Source organism: Bactrocera latifrons, unplaced genomic scaffold (assembly GCF_001853355.1).
Source record: "Bactrocera latifrons isolate USDA-ARS-PBARC rearing strain unplaced genomic scaffold, ASM185335v1 scaffold_132, whole genome shotgun sequence".
Lineage (NCBI taxonomy): Eukaryota > Metazoa > Arthropoda > Insecta > Diptera > Tephritidae > Bactrocera > Bactrocera latifrons.
In genome coordinates this window covers 530,978-544,880 of record NW_017534764.1, presented here as the reverse complement: position 1 = coordinate 544,880, position 13,903 = coordinate 530,978, and the positions used below count along the sequence as shown (strand labels likewise).

Here is a 13,903-nt window from a genome sequence, read left to right as displayed (position 1 = left end):
ATGTATCTAATATACATATATACCAAACCGCTGAATAAATTTTTGTAATATTTAGCTCACTGTTTCCAGTTTGATCCAACTTAAAATATAGGTTGGTTCATATCTAAATTATGATAAAAGTGTGTTCAAAACTAAAGAAATATAAAAATAATGAAACATTCATTACTTTTTCCACTGAAAAATAATTGTATGAATCAACTTCTAACTTATACSTCAGGTATAACCCCTTGGATTTTTATACCGGCGCTTTGGCTTTCACTTTTTTCATATATAGTAGTTTATAAATGTATATCATATCGCAACATACCATACCCATATCTCATTTAATGCTAAATGCCTGGTTTATGGATGATAATACTCATAGATTTATATAAGGAACGAAAAAAAAAGTATTATTTTTTATGTTAAAGCCCAACATTTTTCAACATTTTTGCTTCGATAAAAGCGGTTTTTGTATTTTTTCTCTGTATTTATTTTGAAGCAAAGGTTACATGAATAGTAATATTATCCCTTGGATAAAAACAAATAATTATAAGCGATTAAAACGGCTGAAAGACAATGTTGTTTCGATATTCTTAAATAAGGAATGCCGTTGCAAAGTTTCCTTCGTTATTGCGAAATTTCATAATATGTTTTATTCTTCTAATAATGTGTAGCTATTTTTAATTACATAAGTTATCAGTACCATTATAGGAGAGTTGTCAGTACCATTCCAAATAGTCAATTAAATAGAACCCAAGCAACGAAAACAATATTTGGACTGTTAATAAATATGCCTACTAATATCATGTGAGATCGCTTAAATAATTACACGAACACAAAGTAATAACTTGGTTTCAATTTGCAATCATCATTGGAATTCTTTTCCTGAGAGAAGTATAATTAGCGGTCGAGTGGTGACAGTTACACATATTTTTCTTTGATTAAACTGGGTCCGGAATAGTTTCATTAGAACGGTTACATAATTGCCCACATTTTTTATTTCTTACTTATGACTTACCACTTTTGATTGTTTAAAAAAATAAATCTGTAATATATATCAGTTGATAACAACTCAGAGTTGCTTGCTAGAATTTTTACTTTTCTAAAAAGTTTTCTGATCGAAGTATGTTTCGAATATTTTGTTCCTATATGCATATGTATATTCTGAAATTATTTTCTTAATTATTTATTTATTTCAATAAATTTGGAATTTTTAAAAGTCACTGCATCTGAAACATTGAAAATTAATTTCTTTTCATATATTGCAATTTCAGGCCGGTTATGTAGATAACGTCTTTCTCTATGTTACAATTAGTGCTATTGTACTTCTCTCTTTCTTGTTACTCTATAAACTACGTGTGACAATATTAACCACTTAACTGAGCGAGATTGTACATGTATAACTGAAAATATATTTGTACTATATGAATGATGCACATTACTTAATACAATTGTTTTCTCTGTTTGACAATAGCCACTTGCAAAGAATTTATTTTGAAGCTGCACACCCACAGTACCTAATAATAAGGAAATATATATTAAAACATATTAAACTCTTACCAAATATATCAGATCGGTTTTATAAAAAAATAAGCAAATAAATTTGGTAAACAAACAACAGTCATTAATTTATTTCTCACAAGTAAATAGTTACATAGGTATATGTCATAAAATATATTAATAATAACTTTGGAATATGTATATATATTATTATAAAAATCCAGCCAAAGGCAAAGAAGATATAACCTATCATTTCAATTGTGTTTAAGAAAAATCAACGATGTAAGTGTGGCCTCGTGTTACGTATACTGAAGGTATACCGGATAGTATACACTCAGGATACATTCAGTATACGTATACGAAGTTGCACATGTTCACAACAACCACAAAAGCTGCAAATCACTAAATGCACAACTAATTAAATGGATTACAAACAATGATACCAATTACCAAAAATTTAAAAAAATATTGCAGTTATAAGCTCCGTAGTTATTGTTATTCCAGTTTATAGAAGATGATTAGTTGGAGTCGCAATGTCTTACAATTGATAAAGTTGCTCCATTAGCTGAAATTTCCTCCATGTGTTGGGGTCTACATATATACATACATATACATATGAAAAATAAATGTGCCTTCGACAACAGTATACTGAAAACGTTAAATCAGTTAATTATTCTTAACTAAATAAATATACATATTACTAAAGTGAATTGTTATTTATTTCATAGTGAAACTATAATTAGACACAAATGTATGTTATACCGGTAATTAAATTAGATGTAAATTATTTGAGTTCAACCTCATAACACGTATTCAGAATGACTAACTGCTCCGGCGATCCAGCAGCAACTAATGGACATGGAAATCAGGGAAAATGCAAGCGCTCTTTACTTGTGAGTTTTCATTGTCCTTTTTCATTTGCTTCTCTCGCTCTTTACGTATTTTATTTTCTTACCATCAATTCGTTTTCACATTACCTTACTGAAGGATGTGCGCCGCGAGAAAACTAAAGGGAGAGTAGAGAGAGCTGAATAAGAAAACATATGAGGTATACAAAAAGTACTGTGAAATGAAGGACATAATGATGTAGATAATACTAAAGTCATAACTTTTGTAACAAATATTTATAATGATAACATGAGAACTTCTATAAGGTATGTACCATGATATTTAATCACTTACCGTACATTATCGCCACCTATTCTCATTCATAGTTGATAGTATGTGACCATAACTGATGTAATCAAAAAGGACTTTTGATTAAACGAATAAAATGGTGAAGAGAAATCAGAAACAAAACAGAGAGCGGCTTGCGTTTAGAGAGATTTTGAGAAAATTCACCCATTGAGTCTGAACTTTCGAAAACATGTCATGCTACCCTTTCGTATACGCCGGTAGAATAAAGAAAGCACAAACACACTACAGTGAAAGCTAGACAATGGAAAACTAGTAAAATTCTTATCACCCTTGTAGTAACTTGACTCTGTTGCTTTCGGTGACCATAAACTTTATAAAGTCATTTGTAAAAATACATAACAACTTAAAAGAAAGAAAAAAATAATTTAGCTTCATTGCCAGTATATACTTTCGGGTGCTCTTTGAATTCTCTCAGATGGCACAGACTGCAATTTTGGTAACGCATTATTCCACTACTTGTTTCTCAGATAAAAACGTCGCCTTTTGTTAAACTTCATTCAATTACTATTGAATTATTTTGTTCATAATCTTTTTTACAGTTATGCGCTGTTTGTAGCGTTTAGAATTGGCAACACATGTAATTCAAGCAATTGCTAGTGAGCTTTGACGATAATATGGTGGCGCATGTAACTTTGGTGGTATTGGCATTGAAATTGGTTTTGGTTACATACTATACATGTACAAATATGGAAATCGGAATTTAAAATAAATACCATTTTCATAAAAAAAACTTAAGCAAAATACATAAGAATTTCAAAACGAAATTGTTATCGAATTCACATTTTTTGGAGTTTCCGTACTTCGTGTTCTAATCAATACTCTAGAGTATTGGTCCCAAACTTACACATTTAAATTAAAAAATAAAATAATTACTTTTTAATTTTTACACCCATCATCGAAATTAAAAACGATTACATCTCAACATCGGGATTAATAAATGAAAATCTATTTATTTAACCCAAAGTTTTGAATGATAAAACTCTGAACGCTGCATACAACCAATTATTAGTGTTGCCTACTGTACTACTGTAGTCGTTTAATTATTATTGTGTCTCTCCGTGCTATAAAATTACACATTTTACTTAAGTATTAACTATAAGAAGTGAAATTATCATAAATTATTATGTTTGTGGGTTCTTTAAGAGCTCGGTTTAGAAATGAGTATAATATTTGGCTACCACACAATGTGGTCAACTTACTATGAAATTGCATTGCTTTTGACCAATTTCTACACCACTCACAGTAATCTCATTCAATGTGTCACTTTGGATATTGTACATATTTCTTGTCTAAATGCGTTTTTTGTGCTTAAGGATACAAGAGAACAGGTCTGATAATCTCTCTAATCACCCTTTGTTTTAGGAACACAAAAATTCTCTCACTTTTATCTAACAAACCTATTCGCAAATTTYATATACATACACCTAAATATATAAAACCATTTGTACTTAGTTATTCATTTATTTATGTAGGTACCCTACAGCACCGTTCATACGCATTGTATAAGCAAACAGATATTTACGTAAGAACATTTTTTCCGCAACCAAAACACCTTCACGTTTGTGCATTTAATAAGAAGGACCTTTAGTATATGCTGTGGCTTGTTACGACTGTGGTACATCGAATGTCTTGCAACTTTATAGACCGTCAACTACTCCAACGATCTAATGCGTGAGATAAAATTCAAAATTTATAATATTGCACAATTTACCCAATATAAAGCACAAACTTATGAGTTCAAAAAGTACGTGTCACACTCGCGTGTGTTTTTCGGCAAATACGCCCTCATTTCACCCACTGAATTATGCTATGATTATATGGCGGCTGGCAAACGGCAATTGGCAAACAAAGCATCACCGCCAAGTTGTGCTTCTGTGTGAGGTGATTCCATTGATACAGTACAACCACAATGAACCTCCGTTGTTTTAAGAAGTCAACCGAAACTTTCTCCCTTAACGGCCGCATCCCTCAAATATACCGTTTAGTTGAACAGCATCAACTTAAGACTTGGGCTTGTATAACCAAAATCGTAATTCCAGGGTAGTACCATGTACGTATATGAGGGTAAATTTTTCGATCAAAATTGTTTCTGGTCGACATTTGATGTAGATTATGTTTCCATACAGACTGTTTTCAAAAATTATACTTGTACATTGACACTCCTTCTAAGGTTCAATATGGTGAGTCTTGTAAGTGAGTTAAATGACATTGAAGTTAAAAATGTACTCTTGTAAAATTATTTATTTGAAAGAACAATAAATACGGATAAGAAACAATGCTATGTTTTAATAATAATATTTTTATTCATATCGAAATTTACTATTAAGGGCTCAAATAATGATATTTAGTTGGAATAATATTGTGCTACTAACTTAAAAATTTCTTTTTAAACCAAGTTATAATTATATAATTATAATTAGTACTTAATATATTTCTTCAGGACTATAGATTGCTTACGGAAGATGACAAATTTTAGTTAAGAGTTAAGAGAGAGTATCGACATTGTCCGTACTCCACTTTTGCTATTTTCTTATTGTTGTTGATTTCTATCAAGCGCGGCATGTGCACTTAATAGTCACATGTCGCATGATAGGAGTTTTTCACGTAGTAATTTGGTTGTTTCTTTAGCTATCGAAAAATTGTATACAGTGATTCACAGCTTATTTCGTGTGCACATTTATTAAAAAAAATGTGTGATATTGTTTGAAGATTATTTATTTTAAAAATATCTTAAGTGTACATTCAGAGACAAGTTAATAACATTGACAGTTGTTGACAGTTCCATATAAGCCAYATTTGCATTAATTGTGATTCGTGTTTCGGGTCATTGGCTTGGTAGAATGCAAACCTGTCCATCTGCTTTTTGCAGTAAATTATTTTTTAGTAACTTAAAATAAATGGTTTTATCCATAGTTTGGTCTATAAAACTAAATTGAACGAACGACATAGAGCCCTAAATCATTAAGTTCCTTCCACCATATTTTACTGTTTTACGTAGGTTCTTCGGTTCTAACTCCGTATTGGACTTACGTCATATGAAAGACTTTCCAGCAGAACCGAAGAGATTGAATTTGTTTTCAGCAAATTGCAACCTGAACTTTTTGCAAATAATACAAAAAATATTCCATTTAACATTTTCTTAGTAAACAATTTATAAAGAAATATTACAAATTTTCTTTTAAAGAAATGGACACGTGAAATATGCTGTGAGCCAGTGTATGAATCATGCAAATTAATATAGTTTGCTAAATTTTTAGATTCTGTGGAAATGAGAAAGTCTTCTAATGTTTTTTTTTTTTTGAATTTTATATTCAAGAACATATTAAATATATCGCTTTCTAAGACTCCACCAAGAGAAATTCAATTTGCTCTTGCTTTGCACACTGCACATATTGCAAGGCACAAAAACAAAATATACACGAAAATAATATGTAATGACTGGCACATATGTTACACAAAAAAACCATGTTAATTTTTGTGCAATGAAACGTAGCAAAATCATTTCAACCCTAGGCTAGTCATGTGCATACTTATGCAGACATATGAACATTTCGTAGATATTTCTGTTTCAGAATTAGGTGCTTTCGTGCTCTTGCATATTTTGCTGTAGGAATCGTATAATAGCAAGAGAATTTTTCTAATGATTATAGGTTTTTATTCTTACCTGCTTTAATTCTTACAGGGTTTTGATTATATTTCTAACATTATAAAACATGAATATGCTTGTAAGCCAGTAATTTGAATAACTTTAACAGATATAAAGCTTTGTAACTTATATATCTTCCTAGAAATATTTAGATATATTGGTATGAATATTGAATGCGAGTACGGACATCAACGTATGGCCTGTACTAGTATATATTATATAATACAAGTGATAAACGTAATTGAGACTTTCGCACCGCTGCAGAGAACTTTAAACTTTAAAAACTTTCGAGAAGAATCTCCATTTGTTGATTTATGTTTTAGCATATCCTTGTAGCAAACATTGTTATTGCAAAAACTAATTGCATATCATTAAGCGGGATATCATACAATCAGAACTGAATCTAATAAAACGCTTCATTGTAACTTTACCTAAGAAAAAAAATTATTTTGATTATTTGCATCGAAAACTGTTAAGCTGAATAAGAAATACTAGACATAGTTAACTTGTTCACTCTTAAATTAAATGATAGCACTTAGTAAAAAAGTCAAAAACTAGTCATTTAAACTTAAAAAATAGACTGTATGTGGTTATTACTGCAATATACCTTATACAAAATTCTGAACAAAAAATTTTGGATGTATAGTCAATAATTCAGTATATATATATTTTAGTATTTTTCTCCGACAAATGAGCAGCTTTCTGGAGAAAAAGGATTGAAATTTCAAAAACTGAGAGTATATATGTACAATGTATATAGACGGATAGACAGACAGACAGGGCTAAATGGAAACAACTCGTCATGCTGACCATTTATATATAAAACATTTTTTAGGACCTCCGACGACCTGTAAGAACATGTGTTACAAACTTTGTGGGAAACTTAATACACCCTGTTGAGGGTATAGTAAACTGAGCGTATTTATTGAATTGTTTGAAAGTAATGAATTGCGGACCTGCCTCAACATAATTTTAGGAAAGCAAAATTCAAACATCACCTTATATATGCATGTATGTATATCATTTCTTTAAGCAAACTAGCACATGTACTTGTGTGCTTATATATATATATATATATGCATTCGTAATAAATAGGTCACTCAACTGAATGACAAGTAGACCTTCAGCAACGCAATCGCATTTAATTTTATGGTTGTTTTATTGTCTTAGTCATGTAGGATACGTGGCAGCATTGTTGTTTAAATTATAATTCTCAATTTATATTGCTACGAATATTTGAATTRGTGATTTTATTTAGTTGTTCGTATGTATAGTTATTTTTGTGTGGAAAATATTAAAGACGAGAACATTTGTATTCATTGTATTATATATGAACGATTGCAGTGTTAATTCTACGAACTGTGGGAGATGGCGCATAGAAAAAACTAGTCCATCGGTAAACGGAATTAAATCTGGCTATCCGGTTTGACTTTTTGGCTGATTGCCTATTATTCAGTGCTTTCAAATCAGGAAAATGCATAATTGAAATACATTTATAATATCAACCATATAGTTTCGTCGATTATTCAATGTACCTTCAAATTCGAATTACCGATTTAAAATTTTAAGAAAACTCTTTATTGTTATTATAATTATCCTAGTTCTTCGATTTAAAGGTAAAAGGTGGATGGATATGCAGAGACATAAAAAACTTAGGTTTTTAAAATAAATTATAAAAATAGTCACTAGAACTCTGCAAATAAAACTCAATTAAAGATAACTACTTTTAGAAATTATGTACGAATTCCCCTAAGTTAAAAAACAAATAAATTTTTAACCACTCAAATATGTATATCTGCTTGCATTATTTTAAGCTATGTGCAAAAGAGAGCATGTGCATAACTCTCCATGACCACATTGTGGAGAGAATCGAAGATTATATCTTTAGCAGTTCAAATATAGAAATATGGGAGATAGATGGAGACCAAACAGAGCGAAAGCTTTGCCAATTTGTAAAACTAGTTTTAACTGCTATTGCACAGCTGATCGAGTAGCTTTTATAAAGGTAATCAGAGCTATCCTAACCGATCATTAGTGCATCCAAATAGATTGGGAAATGTTGTGTGGTGCACTAAGAATAGAATGAAACATTGATAATCATCTTTTTTAGTCAGACACTGAAGTTATAGTATTACTAATTATATTCACTAAATCTGGCCAAACATAATATTACACCAAAACAGAAACACTTAAAATTCAGATCGTAATGATCACTAACAATCAATATATGTGGTATGCGAAATAAAAAAATATCTTAATTGGCTTTTACTTATCTTAGTAAGATTATTATAATTTATGAGCAAATTCAAAACATATTATTCRCACTATTCGATCGGTAGTCAAGTCAGTCAACCACATTCATACCGTTACAGAGGGTAACACTCTTTAGCACGAAACGCATCCACATTTTTTGTTTATAAAACTAAACTTATGCATTGATATTTGACAGCAGTTCCGTTTTTGAATCTGTTAAACTTTCACACTTTTAATTGCAGGAAATATGTATTATACTTAATATTTTGCTTCTTACTAGTTAGGATACCTTTGCCGATGTTCGCTCTTTTCAACGTTTAGCGTTCATATGAGCTGTTGTCGCAGCCGCGCGTTCAAAACTCGCTCGAATAATAGCCAAGCCATTGCGATAGCAACCAACTTTCGGCCGGATTTTTTATTCACATGTACGTACGGGTGGACGGGAGAAACACCATAGACGAACAGTAGCTGGCAAGCTTCAAAACAAATATCTGTTATCAAGGGGATTTCAGTGAACTTAAGCGCATACCTTACAAATAGCCGTAACATTTTGAAAGTGAAACAGCCAACAACAAGGGCAATAACAAAGGAAAAGGCAAAAAATGAGAGTTGCGTCGTTGGGTGTCGCCGCTATTGTTATTATTGCTTCATTGTACACGAACATTCGTAGGTGTACAATGTCACACCGATACACACCTATACCAACAAAGACTGCACATACACGTATGCATTTTTTCTTCCAGTTTTTGACTATCCATGTGTTTACATTTTTTTCACAGACGAGATATTTAACATGTGTGTATCTCTATGAACATGCTCAAATATACTCATGTGGACAATGAAAATATCCCTCTTCTTTAAACAGCTTTGGAGTTGAAATTTCCCTTTTTATTAGGTTAATAGCATGCTACTAGATAATGCTGGATTGCACATACATATATGACAACATATTTCTATTTTAATAAATGATATCGTTGGTACATTTTAAATTTATTTCCAATTTTACTGAAATTCACTCCTTTAATTTGAACCATTTCGCGTCAGTTCTCACTTTGTTAGGGTAATTTTAATTCCTCCTCGTGTCTACAGAGGAATTTATGTATGCAACGTTACAGAAGCGTCGCTGTAAAGTTGCCGTAAAAGTTCATCGACAATGCTTTTTGTGCAGAAAAGTTCAAATTTGGTGCTTTTGCCGAATAACACTTGCTTTTGCGCTGTATTGTGATCCAACCAAGTACATATTTATGTATTTTAATATGCATGTGTTATTTATTTACTCGAAAAATACTTGCATGCTGAAAACGGTTTCCACCCTTACTTAACGACATTTTGTGTACTCATATGTACATAAGTGAAGAATACAATTGGCAACTTTCCTATTTAAATACAATGCGATACATACCAGTATGTATGAATTTCACATTTATACCCACTATACACCATGATAAATAGGTTCGATTTTACACATACATGTGTTTCCACATGAATTTCGTTCGATTTTATTTAAGATTTTCATTAGGAAGCTGGAATTTAGTTATGGTTAAGCTTGCCAGGAAGTTTGTAACACTTCGAATAAAACGTCAGAGATAGTACAATTTAGGCTCAGTTGATATATGAATATACTATGTAGTTATATATTATCAAATGCATTAAAACACTTAAGTTTGGTCAAAATTTATGCAGTTTTTTTGTTAAGCAGATAATTTTATGGAGTTTATGATTTGAACAAAGTGTCGGCCAAGTAAACATAACAGCATCGTACGCATACCTCCACCCTTTTACGCCAATTTTCGATAACCCGGTTATATTGGTCAAGATGTCAGCTTTATACTTGAAATTCAAAAGGTTTGTATTGGCTCAATATTTCCTTTACCCCCCCCATATACCTAATATTAAGATTTTCGAACTTCTGTGCTTTTCTTACAACGATGCCTATTTGTGCTTAGAAAGAATAAAGTCTGGTGAAAACTGAAGGTATTTCCCTGGCTGTAATCCAGGAATGTAAGACAAGCCACAATAAAAAATAAGGGTGATAACTCATGAAACAATTCGAGGATACCTTTGCCTAGTTCCTTTAAGAAAATAAAAGGCACCAAACTAGTGTGCCTTATAAACGAAGTGATAGAGAATAAAATAATAGTAAACATTTTCAACATTTTGTTGTTGCGTCGTGATATTTGCGGATTTAATTTCATTCAGAGCTTTTTAAATAATTTCGCTCAGTTGAATCCTCAACTCTGCCCATCTTTAAAAAATAACACTGAAAAAGCGATTAGAGTTTCTTCATTGGGAAATATATGCAAATAATAATATTATCACTTATTATAATTACTTGACTTATTTTATATCCAGAAAACTCTATATACAATTTTATATTTATTTTTTGTATCGCATTCGATATTTTCGTAGAAATAAAAAAAATAAAAATAGTTTTACCGAAATGTTTAATTATTAAAATAATTAAAGAATAATGCCAATATTCCGACAATTAAATATTTAAAAAATATCCTAAGAGAATTATTTTAATAAATATATACTAATATACATATGTGACATGTTCAACATGAATGATAAAATAAAATAAAATAAAGTCAAAAATGTAATATACGAAATTCTGATTCCTTTCATAAAATGTTTGTCATAAGCAGTAATGATGTGGCATTTTTTATATTATTTTTTTGACTTGAATGTTGAAAAAATGCCGAAATGACACACTGCAAATCTGATAACTCTATATAACAGGGATGTGCAGTATTCTTCTTAATACTTTCCTCGTTGCAGWTATGTGTACTTGTACATATCTACCCCTAATTGCATGCACATAAAACTGCTATTTTGATGAAGGACATTCTATGGAATTCACAAAATCGAAAAAAGGAGGGTAATAACATAGAATGAACAAAATTTGTAAAGCTGAAGAGAAATACATTAGCAGCAGGCAATGGGCTTTTACCCATCATCACAATTGCATATGTTTTCCAGACTTCTTTTTTAAAATTCTTTCAGAACCCATCTCAAAACACTAAATATATATTTGGTTTGATTGGTAAAGTTAAATAGAAWATGTGAAGACTAATAATTATGAAGTTTTCAAATCTGATTTTTATAATAATTTTTTCCTTCTGTCAGGGACACAAATTGTATATGTAATAATGATATATGAAGAATAGTTTTGAATAGGGGAATTATTTTGAAGTAAAAACACAATTGGTCATTTAATAAACACATATTTATAAAAAGTAATACTCATATCCATATATTTGTTTAGGAGAAARTATTATAAATTAATTAAATAAAAATAAAATCAAATATGATATAGTTAGCATTACTTTAATTCAATAACGCAATACAACTCTTTGGAGTACTTCAAAATATTACTGATTAAATTTTCGTAAATGATGCTGTTAAAGTGCCACTCTTTAAGGCAAATACATCATTTTAAATGCATGACACGCAGAATTTGTTATATTTCTTTAACAATTTAGAAAAAAAAGGGATAGAAATATTAAGGATTAATTGTAAATACAAAGTGAAAACCAATACTTAAGACGAATAAAAATATTTGGAATTCAAATCAGGTGCAGCCAAAACATATTTATGGCAGACTTTTTAAAGCAGCGTCGGTTAAAAAAATAAATTGAAATATCGTCGGGCTTGATAAAAGTACGAGCACTTGAGGAAAAAAGCGGCGACTTGCAAATTGTTGAAATTTCTTTGGTAGTAACAACGCGATTGATCGAATGGTAGCTTCGACTATATTTCAAATCACTCAAACATTTCTTGTCAATATTTGTGCTGTTTTCACGCATACTGCAATGACGTTTCAGGCATACTTCTAAACTGTTGATGAGATAACAGCTGTTTTCGCTGCCCTGATTGCAATGGGCGTGGTTACTGAGTTGAAAGCCCTCTTACGTCCTTCCGTATTTTCGAAAACGAGAATTCCAGTATATTTCATTTATGTCCAGATGAAATAAAACTTAGTATCCAACTAAAAACCGGCGACGAAAATATTTGGTATATCTACCTTACCTTTTTCTACCTTATTCTACTCAACACATTCGTGGAGTTTGGTAAATATAGTGCGAACCAACTGCATTGTAGTCCCTGAAGGCTGAAGTATAGTGAACTTAGTAGCGATATGAGCGAATGCGATGGAAAATACTTTGTTAGTGTATAGTGAGCCCACGTTGGTTTAAGCAGTAGCCATATTTTCAGCAGAGCGAGATTGCGTTTGTGCTTGACAGAGATAAACAGTTGTATCTCTAAAAGCAGCGCTGTTGAGTCCGGAGTAAGCGTCAATATTCATTGCTAACCTTTTGGGGACGGTCTAAATGGCTCAGGGTTCAATAAATGCCGGACATACATTTGGGAGCGTTTAGTTGCCGCGCAACTTATTATAAAATATGATAAAAGAGACACTGGTAAACAATTTACTAAATGCTTCGTCGCTCTGTATAAAGAGAAGAATTCGATTGTGAAAATAGGTACACTTATACGCCGAACAAAGCTAAGGTTTGAGTCTGAGCATATTCTTTGGTGCACAAATTTGTTGAGAATTTACTCGACACATGTTCCAAATTCTGAGTGTAAATAAGTAATTTGAATATGTGTTTGTAAGATTTGCTTTATTATTAAGAAATATGTAAATGTATACGAAGAATTACAAATTCTTATAGGGATACACTTAAAATACCGAAATTCAAAATGCCGACATATCAAAACACCGACAAATCAAAATACCGACAAACCAAAACACTGACAAATCAAGAAAAGGTGTCATTGTTCGTTCGAGGCCCTGCGGCCTTCGGTCTCCATACACGAACACAGGATCATAATCCTTAGTCAGCAGAATTCTCTTTCTGTTCTTCGATAGAAATAAGGGCAGACAAGATAAAATATTTTTCACATGTCGGCATTTTGGTTTGTCGGTATTTTGATTTAGCTGCATATTTAAATTTTGTCGGTATTTCGATGTGTCGGCACTTTAAACTTCGGTATTTTAAGTGTATCCCATATTTTATCTTGTTTGCCCTTATTTATATCGAAGCACAGAAGAAGAATTCTATTGACTAAGGGTTATAAACTGGAGGCCGAAGGCCGCAGGGCCTCGAACGAACAACGCCACCGTTTCTTGATTTGTCGGTATTTTAATTGTCGGTATTGTAAATTTCGAGATTTTGATTGTCGGCATTACATTATAAAACCATTTTTATACTCTCGCAACAATGTTGCTAAAGAGAGTATTATAGTTTTGTTCACATAACGGTTGTTTGTAAGTCCTAAAACTAAAAGAGTCAGATATAGGGTTATATATACCAAAAT

The 13,903-nt window shown here is 31.3% G+C and overlaps 2 long non-coding RNA genes across 3 annotated transcripts in view; one reads left to right on the top strand and one right to left on the bottom strand.

Moving 5' to 3' along the window:
* Positions 1 to 13,903, top strand: part of LOC108965034 — a 52,450-nt gene that overhangs the window by 1,485 nt on the left and 37,062 nt on the right. The window lies entirely within an intron of this gene.
* LOC108965035 lies at positions 2,061 to 9,012 on the bottom strand. Of its 2 annotated transcripts, XR_001993074.1 has the most exons (3): positions 8,868 to 8,947; positions 2,245 to 2,488; positions 2,061 to 2,130 (listed from the first exon to the last, which is right to left on the bottom strand). It is a non-coding gene; the product is annotated as an uncharacterized LOC108965035 (long non-coding RNA). The 2 variants fall into 2 exon arrangements; XR_001993073.1 differs by lacking the exon at positions 2,061 to 2,130 and having other exon boundaries at positions 2,184 to 2,488; positions 8,868 to 9,012.